The sequence below is a fragment of the Gossypium hirsutum genome, chromosome D05 (genome assembly GCF_007990345.1).
Source record: "Gossypium hirsutum isolate 1008001.06 chromosome D05, Gossypium_hirsutum_v2.1, whole genome shotgun sequence".
NCBI classification, from domain to species: Eukaryota; Viridiplantae; Streptophyta; class Magnoliopsida; order Malvales; family Malvaceae; genus Gossypium; species Gossypium hirsutum.
The window spans coordinates 63,300,194-63,312,970 of record NC_053441.1 but is presented as its reverse complement, the minus strand read 5'-3'; the positions used below and the strand labels follow the sequence as shown (position 1 = coordinate 63,312,970).

The 12,777-nt window shown below is 34.0% G+C and overlaps 1 long non-coding RNA gene across 3 annotated transcripts; it reads left to right on the top strand.

Moving 5' to 3' along the window:
• The first annotated feature begins 42 nt into the window (after positions 1-42).
• On the top strand, positions 43-8,264 carry LOC121216949 (uncharacterized). Of its 3 annotated transcripts, none has more exons than XR_005913162.1 (8): positions 43-468; positions 707-880; positions 998-1,095; positions 1,178-5,374; positions 5,451-6,610; positions 6,782-6,939; positions 7,024-7,126; positions 7,900-8,250. It is a non-coding gene; the product is annotated as an uncharacterized lncRNA (long non-coding RNA). The 3 variants fall into 3 exon arrangements; XR_005913163.1 differs by having other exon boundaries at positions 45-880; positions 5,451-5,537; positions 6,025-6,610; positions 7,900-8,254; XR_005913161.1 differs by having other exon boundaries at positions 43-880; positions 7,900-8,264.
• The last annotated feature ends 4,513 nt before the right edge of the window (positions 8,265-12,777 follow it).

The window sequence follows — 12,777 nt, the reverse complement described above, 5'->3', positions numbered from 1 at the left end:
AGATCAAGTTTACATTTAAATTTTGACACAAATTTTGACCAAGTATAATTTTTTTTTGAAACAAATTCAGATTGGGCTTTATAACTTAAAATGAAGAAAAAATATAAAAAGTCCAGGGTAAACTAAAGCAAGTTCTGGCCCGAAGACAAGTCAAAACTGTGGGCCAACTCTTAAAAGGAAATTAAAGAAAAAGAATAAAAAACAGTCTGTAAAACTTCCAGAACCTAATAAATGCTAACATATCTTGCCCAATCAGAAAAAATCCATTTCCGTCTTTTCAAAATCTTCTATTCATTACTTCAGAGAGACGTTTTCGGATTTCCAATGAAGCCTTGTCTGCCACTCCTTTGAATTTTGCAATACAGCTTCTTTTTCCTTGTAACCGTTCATTTCTTCTCAACACATTTCCCCTGTCTTTCTTTCGGCTTCTTCCAGATTCGCAGCGTAGTCCGGGACTCTTCCAAGAAGGTAAAGCTCTTTTTTTCCTTTAATGCCACCGTCGCTAGTTTGTGTGCCAGGTTGTTAGCTTCTCTGGGAATATACTCAAAATAGTAGTTTCCAAAATTTTTTAATAGCTGATGAATATCTTGGATGTATGCTCCGATTCTGGATTTATCATGGCTTTTCAGTTTGCACTTCTTTATAATAGATAATGCATCCCCTTCAATAATAATGTTTGACCATTGCATGTCCCTGCCTATTTGAGTTGCTGTTCGACACGCTATTGCTTCCGCGGCAAAGGCTGATACCACATGATGATGAATCTCAGTACATGATAAAAGTGTGTTTCCGTCGCTATCCCTGGCCACTATACCCGCTGCTGATTGTTGTGAGTTTACATCAAATGCTGCATCGAAGTTAACCTTCACAAACTGGACAGGTGGGTACTTCCATTTCCTGCCTCTTAGTCTAACCTGAGGTGTTTTTGCTCCAATCTCATTCAGTTCACTAATATATCTCTTAACAAAATATGCTGTCTCCTTCCCAAATCTATTAGTCTTTTCATGCACTTTCCTATTCCTTTCTCCCCATATTGCCCAAAGAGCACAACAAAAGATCCGTCGCCGATTGGTGGAATTCTGTTCAAAAACCCAGGTAAGCCATTGTACGAAATCCATATGATGAACTTCTAATAATTCTGGGAATAATAATTCTTCCCAAACTGTTCTTGTCACAGGACATTCTCGGAATATATGATTTGCAGACTCTGCTGCATTACCACACCCAACGCATGTCACATTGTTTAATAGCCTTCTGCAGTTCAAGTTGACTCGAGTCGGGATATAATTCCAAGTTATTTTCTAGACTAAAATTTTTACCTTAAGAGGTAGATTAAGGAGCCATAGGTTTCTGTAGAAATTTCTAGAATTATTTTGTAAAGCGTAAGCACTAGGGTCATTTTCGAAGCTCTGTAATAGTTTATAGGCACTTCTTACTGTGAATTCTCCTGAAGACTCTCCCCGCCAGACCAGGAAATCATCATGAAGCTCTTTTGCAAGTGGGATACAGAAGATTTTCTCAGATATCTCCGCAGGAAAGGTAGCTTCGATTAGTTCTTTTTTCCATTCTTTGTTTCTGTCTTCAATTAGATCTGCAACTTTATATTCCTGCAAATGCGATAGCCTGGGATAATTGGTAAAATAAGATGATAATTTTGGATAATCCGGTAACCAACTATCATTAATGACCGAAATTGCGGTACCCCTCCCTACTTTCCAACAGCTTCCATCGAGTAGAACACCTCTAGTTGCCCATATGCTTTTCCACGTAAAAGAACTATTATTCCCAAGACGCGAATTAAGGAAATCCGTATCTGGAAAATATTTAGTCTTTAGCACCCTTGCAACTAACGAGTTTGGATTATTTAGGATTCGCCAGCCTTGTTTAGCTAATAAGGAGATATTAAATTTAGCCATACTCCTAAATCCAATACCTCCTTGTTCTTTTGCTCTGCACATATTTTGCCATTTACACTAGTGGATTCCTCTTTTTCCTTGCTTCTTTTGCCACCAAAAGGTACCGAATAACTTTTCCAATTTGTCACATAGAATTAGGGAGAAGAAAGCATGACATGGCATAAGTCGGAATTGCCTGAAGGATGGATTTGATGAAAACTTCCTTGCCACCTTGTGATAATAGTCTGGTACTCCACCCTTTAATTCTAGCATTAACTTTATCTTTGAGATATTGGAAAGCCTCCTTTTTCCGCCTTCCAACTACATTAGGAAGGCCCAAATACTTCTCCATATCTGTTGACCCTCTTATACCTAGGCTTACTGAAACTTCCTCTCTATCTCTGGCTGACGTGTTTGAGCTAAAATAAATTGAAGATTTTTCAAAATTGACACATTGGCCCGAACATTCTTCATATTCCTTAAGGATTTCTTTTAGCGCCCTTACACCCTTGTTAGTTGCTTCTCCGAACAGAATGCAATCATCAGCAAAAGTAGATGTGAAATCGCTGGTCCTGTCCTGCTTGCCTTGACTCCTCTTATCCGTCCTTACAATGCTAATCTCATTAGTGCCGAAAGCCCCTCATTGCATAGTAGAAAAAGGAAAGGACTAAGTGGGTCACCTTGTCGTAGTCCTCTAGAAGATTGAAAGACTTCCCTCTTTTCCATTAATATTGATTGCGAAAGAAGCTGTAGTAATGCATTTCATAATTAAACCAACCCATTCTTTTGTAAAACCCATTCTCAACATGACTTCCTTAAAAAAACTCCACCCAACCCTATCAAAGGCTTTGCTCATATCAAGTTTAACTGCCATAAAGCCTTTCTTGCCTGTTCGTTTTCGTCTAAGAGTGTGTAAGATCTCATAGGCTAGCAACATGTTATCAGAAATTAACCTTCCTGGGATGAAAGCACTCTGCGACAGATCAATACACTGCCCAATAACCCCTTGAAGTCTATAGGCTATTGCTTTTGCCACAATTTTGTAAATAACAGTACATGGACTGATAGGCCTGAAACTTGTTATGTTTTTGGGATTCTGTGCTTTTGGGATCAAAACAATACTAGTAAAATTTGAATGCCCTAAAATTTTGTCACTGTTTAAAATTTCCAAACAAAAGGTGGTGACTTCTTTACCTACAATATGCCAATATTGTTGAAAGAAAAGTGCTGGGAATCCGTCAGGTCCTGGTGCTTTAGTTGGCCCCATTCCTTTCAAGGAAAGATACACTTCCTCCGTAAATTTCCCCATTAAGTCTGCATTTATTTCTGGTGTCATTTTTCCTTCAATGCCTGTTAGGAGGTAGGATAGCTCACCTGTTCCTTTTGATGTAAATAACTTCTGGAAGAAAAGAGTAGCTTCTTCACTGATCTTGCATTCTTCCGTCGCTTCTCCTCCTCCGACAAGTTCCAGCCTTGATATCGTGTTTTTCTTCTGTCGAGATGTGGCGTGCCTGTGAAAGAAAGCTGTATTTTTGTCCCTGCTTTTATCCAATTTACCCTTGCTCGTTGTTCCCAATATCTTTCGTCTTTATCAATTTCGAGGTTTAGGTGCACCTTTGTATCAGTGATCTCTGCCATTATGTCATCGGTACTTTCCTTTTCCATCAGCATTTCCAGTTTCTTTGTAAGCCTTTTCTTCAGTCCTTCTCGTCCTTCTGTAGTTTTACCAGTTTCTCCGGTACGGTATTTGTAGTTGAATCCCAAGATGCTTTAATTTCTCCTTCGAGAGACTCTTCCATGGTCCATCTTGGGATTCAACTACAAATTGGGATCAAAAAAGGAGGGCTATAGGATGGGCTGGTAAAACTACAGAAGAATGGCTATAGGATCTTGGGATCCATCTTAGTGTTCTGGTGGGCTACAACACTGTCAAGAAGGGCTATAGGATCTTGGATCCTTTAACAAACAAAGTGTCAGTCAGCAGGGATATGGTATTCGATGAAAGGTCATGTTGGAACTAGGAAAGACATGAACCTGGGGAAGTTTCAAAAGAACTTGCAGCAGATCAAGCTGAGCCAGACCAAAATGTTCCTTAAATGGACATTGATGATGAACCAGTCAGGGGAACAAGACCATTGACTGAGATTTATGAAAGGGCTCATGTAACCATAGTTGAACCATGCAACTTTGAAGAGACTGAAGCTCAGCAAGGGTGGAAGCAGGCAATGGCTGAGGAGATCAGCATGATTGAGAAGAACCAGACTTGGGAGTTAGTTGAAAAGCCAGTCAAAAGGAAGGTTATTGGAGTGAAATGGGTGTACAAAGCCAAGCAGAATGCTGATGGAACCTTAAACAAACTGAAAGCAAGGTTAGTTGTCAAGGGGTTCAGTCAGAAATATGGCCTGGACTTCTTGGAGACCTTTGCACCAGTGGCCAGGCTCGACACCATCAGACTATTGATTGCCTTAGTAGCACAGCTCGAATGGAAGATCCATCAACTCGATGTGAAGTCAGCTTTTCTGAATGGCTTCTTAGATGAAGACATCTATGTTGAACAACCACAAGGGTTTGAGATAGCTGGCAGAGAGCACATGGTCTATAAACTGAAGAAGGCCCTATATGGCTTGAAACAGGCCCCAAGGGCCTGGTATAGCAGAATCGATGGCTATTTGATTAGTTTGGGATTTGATTGAAGCAAGAGTGAGCCAACACTGTATGTTAAGAAGGAAGGGGCACAAACACAGCTCATTGTGTCCCTGTATGTTGATGACCTACTGGTAACAGGAGGAGATCGAACAGTGCTGGTCAATTTCAAGACCAACATGCAGGAAGTGTTTGAAATGTCTGATCTAGGTGAGATGTCCTATTTTCTTGGAATGGAGGTATCACAAACACAGAATGGGATATTCCTAAGTCAGAAAAGCTTTGCCACAAAGATTCTGACCAAGTTCTCCATGCAAAACAATAAGGCAACTAAAACTCCTTTTGCTGTTGGAGAGAAATTATCGAGCCAAAGTGATTTTGAGAAGGTTTGTGAAACTACCTATAGAAGTCATTTTGTTAATCTACTTAACTATTTTTTTGCTTTTTTATAGCATTTTTTATAATATAATAACAAATATTTTACATTAGTGAAAATACCTTGAAAATACAATATAATGATCAATATTTTTAAAATTTTTATATTGATATGCTCAATTTTTTTATAATATTAAAAAATTATTAAAAATAAATGACTTCCTAATATGTGTGTTTGAAATACGCAAAATGATTGTGGTCTTTGTTACTGGCCGAAATTGAGAATTCTTCACATACAGTCCTGCAAAAGTTTGAAATATGTTTGTGTAAGCACTTCGACTCAAGGGCTTCAATCCTTGGAATTTCTTCACATAAGTCATTGTCCTCAATTTATGCAAATATTCAACATGGAGCAAAATGAGAATGGGCAAGATATTGTGCTTCCGGAATTTAGATCACAGGTACTTCTGTATTAATTGTTATATAAATGATAAATATATTTTGTATAATATCTAAATGTGTGGTTCATTCATGCAGAATTATTACTGGGCAAAATTGAAAACTCTTCAAATAATGGATTGCCCAATATTCTCATGCTTCATTGTACAAGCTCGGCTCCTGGAGGTATTATTTAGATTGTTTGCATTTTATATATGGATTTTGATACTGTAGCAAACTAGTAAATCAATATATTGCTTTGCTTAATTCATGCGATAATTCATTCCCCTTTTATACTTAATTTGCACGCAAGTCCCATTGTTCACTCTTTAAATAAAAATGTAAAATCAAGCATTGGCCTCTCATGTGTAAATAATTTGGTTGAAATTTTAGGGGTTTAAATTTTAAAATATATCCTTTAAAAAAACAAAAGATACATGTGGTAATGAAATTAGAGAAGTAGTATACATTATTACTTGGAACATGTAAAATATGAACACTTATGGGTAACATTTACTCTAGTGTGTTTTTAAGACATTTGTTGGGATTTCTGTATGTATTGAATGAAGATTGTATAGTAGTTGGGAATCATGAAGAAGTATTTCAAGTTCAAGGTGGGTACTCGTTCTCAAGGATAAAAGAATTGGACTTGAATAATTTATTTGAAGTGCAGATTATATGGAATGATTTTGCTCAAGTTGTAACCCTTGAGAACCTTACAACTCTAAAGTTGAGGGCTTGCAAGAAGTTAGGATATATATTTTCACCTACAACGGCTCACAGTTTATCGCATTTGGTGAATCTTTTCATCGAGGGGTGTGAGGAAATAGAACGACTCATTTTAGCCAAGGACCAAGTTTCTTCATCATCATCATCAAATGGTGATACTGGCCTCCAACCTATAAGCTTTCCAAATTTGACTAATATCACAGTTAGAAATTGTGGAAATTTGAAATGCCTTTCCTTTTGGATATGTTCATGTTCTTCCAAAACTTGAATGTCTGAAATTGAAAATGAACTCTAAATTGGAAGAAGTATTCGAATTAGAAGATGAAGTGGAAGTGACAGCTGAAAAGGAGATGAATTTTGATAAATTAGAATGGTTATCACTTGAAGAACTACCAGGCCTCATTCACTTCTGTCCCAAAAGATATCATTTTGTATTGTCAGCATTGAGAGTTTTGACAGAAAGAGATTGCCCTAAGTTGACAACTGGTTTCTTCATTGATTCACAGGAATTTGTGCATTGCAAAACAAAGGTATCGATCCTACAACCCTTTAATCCTACTTTATTCTAAGTAGTTACAACAATTACAACAAAAAGGCATAACATGCAAAAATTTTATAAAGAATATATGTGTTTCTTATTTTTCCTTGATGACATGAGATTAAAATTTCAGTTTTAATTTTTCTTCAATTGTTTTTTAAAGACACCCCAATCGGTTGAGCAAGATGCGATCCGAAATCCAATTTTCAGCAAGAAAATAAATTGGAACTGGAGGTGGGTTGGGAGTCAACTACCACACGTTACATGAAAGAACGGATGATTTTAGGGCATCTTTCAAAGCCATATTACATAAATCAATAGGTGGAGGCCTATGTTTCTAAGATTTTTTTGATCAAATGTCTGATATAATTTGTGTCTAACACGAGTTTATTTAATTTTTTAAAGGTTTTTTCATATATTTGGAGTACCATATTTTTATATCCATACCCAAACGGGACATGAATGCAAAATGGAAAATGAAGATTTTCAATATATCAACTAAATGCAGGTAAAAACATGGTTGTCGATTCTATTAAAAATTTCTTCCATTTCTACCATTAAAAATTGGTCCCTGAATGTTAACATGAGGTACACATAGCACGTCACATGTTATTGTCTAGTTATTTCTTCAATCACACTAGTTTTTAACAGTACAAATGGATGAATTTTTTAACAAAAAGGACCAATTTTCTCTTTAATATAATGTTCAAGGACTAGTTTGCTCATTTTTTGATTAAAGGAGGCAAAATGCAGTCTAACTCTTAGTATAGGAGCCTCCAAGATGCTTTTAACTCATTAATTCGGACCTTGGAAACTATGACTAAGTGTTGTGGAATCATATTACTGATAAATGTTTATCGACAACCCTAACATTGGAAAAACTTCCAAAATTATTTCCCCATGATGAGAATGGAATGTATATAGTATGCGTCCAAAATTACCTATTCAACAAATGTTTTTTTTTTATATTGAAATAATAAATGTTAATTTTATTCTAATTTGACTTTGTTCTATTCTTTTTAATAATACAAAAATTAAATTGATTTATTTTTGAAATAATAAATGATTTTTTTAAATTGAAATAATAAATGTTAATTTTATTCTAATTTGACTTTATTTTATTTTTTTAGTAATTCATCAAATCCTTATAATAGAATAGTTGTTAGCTTTGCACAGTGGACAATATGATAGGCTTATTGTGACTTTGTTTTGTAGACAGGTTGTGACTTGTGAGGATTTCTTTTAACTTGTTTTTTTATTTTTTATTTGTTGGCTTGACAGATTCAAGACTAGACAACCTGGGTTAGAAGGCCAAGGTTATGTATTAATTGTTGATGCTTTGAAGTAAGCAGTTTCCGCACACAGGGCAAAGGATATTGTACAATTTTTTTGTGAGTTGGAATTTCTTGTTTTGCTTAGATTAAAGCTTCTGCGATCTCACAAGAGTTAGGACTAATGGCTATGGAATTGGGATTGTTCTCGGGCAGTTGTCTGAACTTTTGTTGGAAATGTTGAAGATCTGAAAAAACTAAAGCAAGTTAATGAAACTTGAGAAAATATTATTCTTTATTGGCTGCTCTCATGATTATATTATTATTTGCAAGGTTATGTGCTTGCTGACAGGTAATGAATAAGTGGGCTATGTAAATCAAGCAAATAACATGGCTCTGTTCTTGATTTCTTAGCCATACTTAAATGTTAACTGTGATTTAACTATTGTTGTTTCTAATCAATGAGAGGTTTTTGAGCCTTGCTCTGAAGTGCTTGTTCTATGACTGATGGACTGTGTTGCAAACTGCTGCTGGATGGTATAGACTTTATTCATATTATTGTTTAATGCTTGGTTTAACGTAAAAACATAATATCCCTTCTACAGTTCAAGCGAGAATGCATAGAATGACCGCACGCCATGATTCTTGTGCTGCTTCTGATTTTAAGTAACAAAGCATATTTGTGTGTGATCTTATGTTTGGTTCTGCTTTTACTAAATTAAGCTTCTATTTCTCTTAGTTATACGTTGCTCATGTATTTGAACAATCGCAAATTATGTCATTCTTTTCCATCCTCCATATTGTGCAGAACCTAGGGTAGCTTTAAGATTTTGTTTGGTAGAGTGGAAAGAAAATTGAAAATTTGGAGTAAAAATTTAAAAGGATAACATAATTTTTTTTATAGGTGTGGTTGGTAAGTAAAAAATTGAAAGTAAAGAAAATAAAATATTTGAAAAATATATAATTTTGAACTAACATATAAATCTTTCATTTGTTCTGAGGCAGACCGTTGTGATAGCCAAAATAAATTTGGGAAATTTTAATTTCTCCCTTAAAATTTGTTAGGCTGTCAAGACCTACAAAAATAAAAACCTACCTAAAAGTATGAGATTAGTAGAAAGCAACATCCATAGAGGTTGATAATAAATTTATTTCTTCAAACAAAACAATAAAAGTAAAATGGAAGGGGATTTTATTAAATCAAAAACTAAATTTAAATTTAAGGCTTCAATTGAAAGTAACAATTAATTAAAAGTTTTAGAAAAACCAATGGGAAAAAGGTCTAGTCAAAGGTTAACTAAGTGTCAGATGTTGACTCAGTGTCGAACAACTAATTTCTCCTTACCCTATTCGATATCTAAGAGGCAGCTAATTTGAAATTACTTCTCTAACTAATAAATAATCTTGTAACTCAACGCCTAAAGCTTAACTTACCGATAGCATTAAGAATGAGAGAGACATAATTCTAACCAACAAACTCACCTCAATAGAGTTTATTTAAGCTATATCACACATCCACACTACATAAACGTAAACTACGATATAAACGAGTTATACAATTTGTCACTGGTATTAGATAAAATTAGAATTTAATTATCCAAATTGACTCGACAATCATTGTAAGCTATCAAATACTGGTTGGACATTCAATAAACTTGAGCAATTGAAATTAAAACTAAAGATGCATGAATACTAAAGAACAAAGAAGAATTAAAACACAAATAAGTCTCACGAATTTATTAAGTCAAACCTTTTTTTTTTGTTATTCTTCATGTCCATTTTATGGTCCATATTTGGGGTTCATGGTTGCCCCTCCCAATAATGTTGTCTCCAAGGTTTGAACTTATATCTCCAAACTTTGATATAACCTTTGACTAGAAAAGTGGGTTTAGAAACTCATAAAATAAAATAAAAAAATTAAGAATGACTAAGTCTAAGTCCCCCAAATCTTAACTTAAGATTGAATAGTTATAGGGAAAAAAATAATATAATGGAGAAAATACAAAAATGCCCTTATTAAATAAAACAGAATTCTTCTAGATTGTTTGGTAATTTTCATGTCAAACTTTCAGGCCATTTTTAGGTTCCTTCTTGATGTTTTTCGGCTTCTTCCATAAATAACTTTACCTAGATCTTTCAATTTCCTTCGAATCAGCATATTATGGGTCCAAAATAGAAGTCTACAGCTCAAGTTATGTCAAAAATACTAAAGCTACATTCTATTAAAAATCTAAATCGCAGAAACTTTTTAAAAATAAACTTTAACATCACTTTTCTCCGATTATTCCCTAAATACATAATAAATAAAGTTTAAGTATAAATAAGATTTAAGAACATAAATAGCATAATTCAATAGGAGAAATATTAGAGAAATTAAGCACTCATCAAAATTTTTAGAAAATTTTAATTAAACCCCTCAAATTTTTAAAATTCACATTATACCTTTTAATTATATATTTTAAAAATTTTAATTAAACTCTCTTAATTTTTTTTTTGAAAATTTTCATTAATCTCACAAAAAATTTTAAAATTTTAATTAGTCACCCAATTTTTTTATTCTCATTAAATTCCTATTTTTTTTAAATGTACTATCCTCCAAACTCGATACCATGATCCATCATTGCTCTCATTTTCTCTCTATTCATCATTTCAATTTTAAAGAATTAATTTTTATGCATTAAAATAAAAAATAATTAATTCTCTTATTTTTTTTCTCAACCAAACATCCTTAAAATTTGTTTTATTTTCCACCTCATCAAACACACACTAAGTGCTTTCCTTGTTTCTAAACAATTGTTCTAACAACCCACCCGCATGTTCCCTTTCTCCCCCACCCGCTTTTTTGTTTTTGCAATTCATAAAAAAGGTTAAGTTTTAATTTAGGTCCTTTTGATACGTTTAAATTTAAAATTTAATCTATATACTTTAATTTTTAATATAATTTAGCCCCTCTAATTTTTAATGTTATTAACTACCCAACGTGACATATTTTTTGAGGGTAGGAGTTGCCTTTTTTTTAATGTTCAAATTTCAATTTTGACCTTCTACTATGTTAAAACTTAAGATTTAATCTATATACTTTAGTTTTGTTATTTAATTTGATTCATCTACTTTCATAATTTGATTCATCATTATTTTTATTATTACATGACTACCAAGTGTAATTTCTTTTTATTTCAAAATTTCATATCAGTGAATTTCGTACAAGAATTTTAATGATGGTGACTATTTTGAAATATTACGCCAATCATTACTATATTGTCTAATTTGAGCAATTAGCTCTCAATAGAGGTGACTCTCTATCTGTCTCAGTCACATCCCACAAATCATGAGTTTGCAGATATATCTTCATTTTCACTACTCATATATGATAGTTTTCACCACCAAATACAAGTGGTGGTGAAAAACTCATGTTTTACAACAACAAAACAACTTCTCTTTCTTTCCTTCTTTCTTTACAAACAACAAAGAACAAAGGCCCTCAAATATGACAGGCTTTCGATACCATTAGTTGAGATTTGAATTGAGTTAATCCACAAAGAATCGATTTAAACCAAGATGAATCAATTCAAATAAAAAAACAATCGGTTCAAAATAGAGAAGAATCAATTTAAACAAAAAATAATCGATTCAAAAGAAGTAAAAACAGACAACAAATAAAAATGAGAAGCCAAAACAAGAAAAAGTTAGAATATGGAAGACAATTGTTCAAAACATATGGAAGACAATTGTTCAAAATGTGGAGAGTTCCACGTTCTTCACAATACAATTAAACGAATGGCTAACGTGGAACTTAAACAACAGTGGAGATTTCATAATTGAGGGAACCAATTGGTGCTCCTTGTTTCCTATTGTTTGCTAGTTTTTATGGAGGAGTTGCAATGCTTTTGTTTTTGAAGATTAGAATAGTAGTTGAATGGTTTGAGAAAATGCAGGGTAAAGTTGAAATATCTCAATTATTAATACATAGTGAAGGCAAAGCATTGAATAACTATTGGCAAGCATGCAATCTTTGACTTTTCAAAGATGAATGGTGTCAGAAATTTGGCATCGAAAATCTAAGCATTTAAGGCATAGATTTTTGGGTTGAAATTTAGCTTGGGATAATTGCAATTTTGGTCCTTAATTGAATAGGGACTTTGCAAGTTGATCCTTGAGCTTCAACTATAAATAGGCCTTGCTATTTCTCATTTTCTACATCCCACAAAAATGCCATTCTCTACTTAAAGCATTCTTCTCTCTCCTTATTTGTAAATTTTCACTTGTATTTTGGAGTGAAATATATTTGGTAGTGCCCGAGGACGTAGGCAAAATTTGCTGAACCTCGTTAAAATTCTTGTGTTCTTTATTGTTTATTTTGCATATTTTGCGAGTGTGATTGTAGTGATTTATTGTGCTATTAAATTACTATAGAGGGATATTCTGGCTAGGAAATATTTGGTACTTAAGCGATCCTCGTGATCCACCTCTCTTTCCTGAGAATTGAACTTAGTGTTATTTTTTAGTACAATAATTTTACTCTTTTACACGCTTCCGCGCAACAATTGGTATCCGAGCTAGATTCGTACTTGGGGAATACGACTGTTTACGATATTATTTACGTATACGGTATTGTTCATCCACAGCACTATTCACATCGACGGTACTGTTCACGTATACAGTAGTTGGGATCGAGGAGAAGAATGGCAGAGGCGTCGTCATCAACAAAGACTACCGTGACCAATGCAAAATTTGAAGTAGAGATTTGATGGTACCAATAATTTTGGTATGTGGCAATGTGAGATCCTGGATGTCTTATGTCAGCAAGAGTTGGATATAGCTCTTGAAGAAAAACCTGACAAGATGGATGACAAGGAGTGGGCCAAGATCAATAGACAGACGTGTGGTA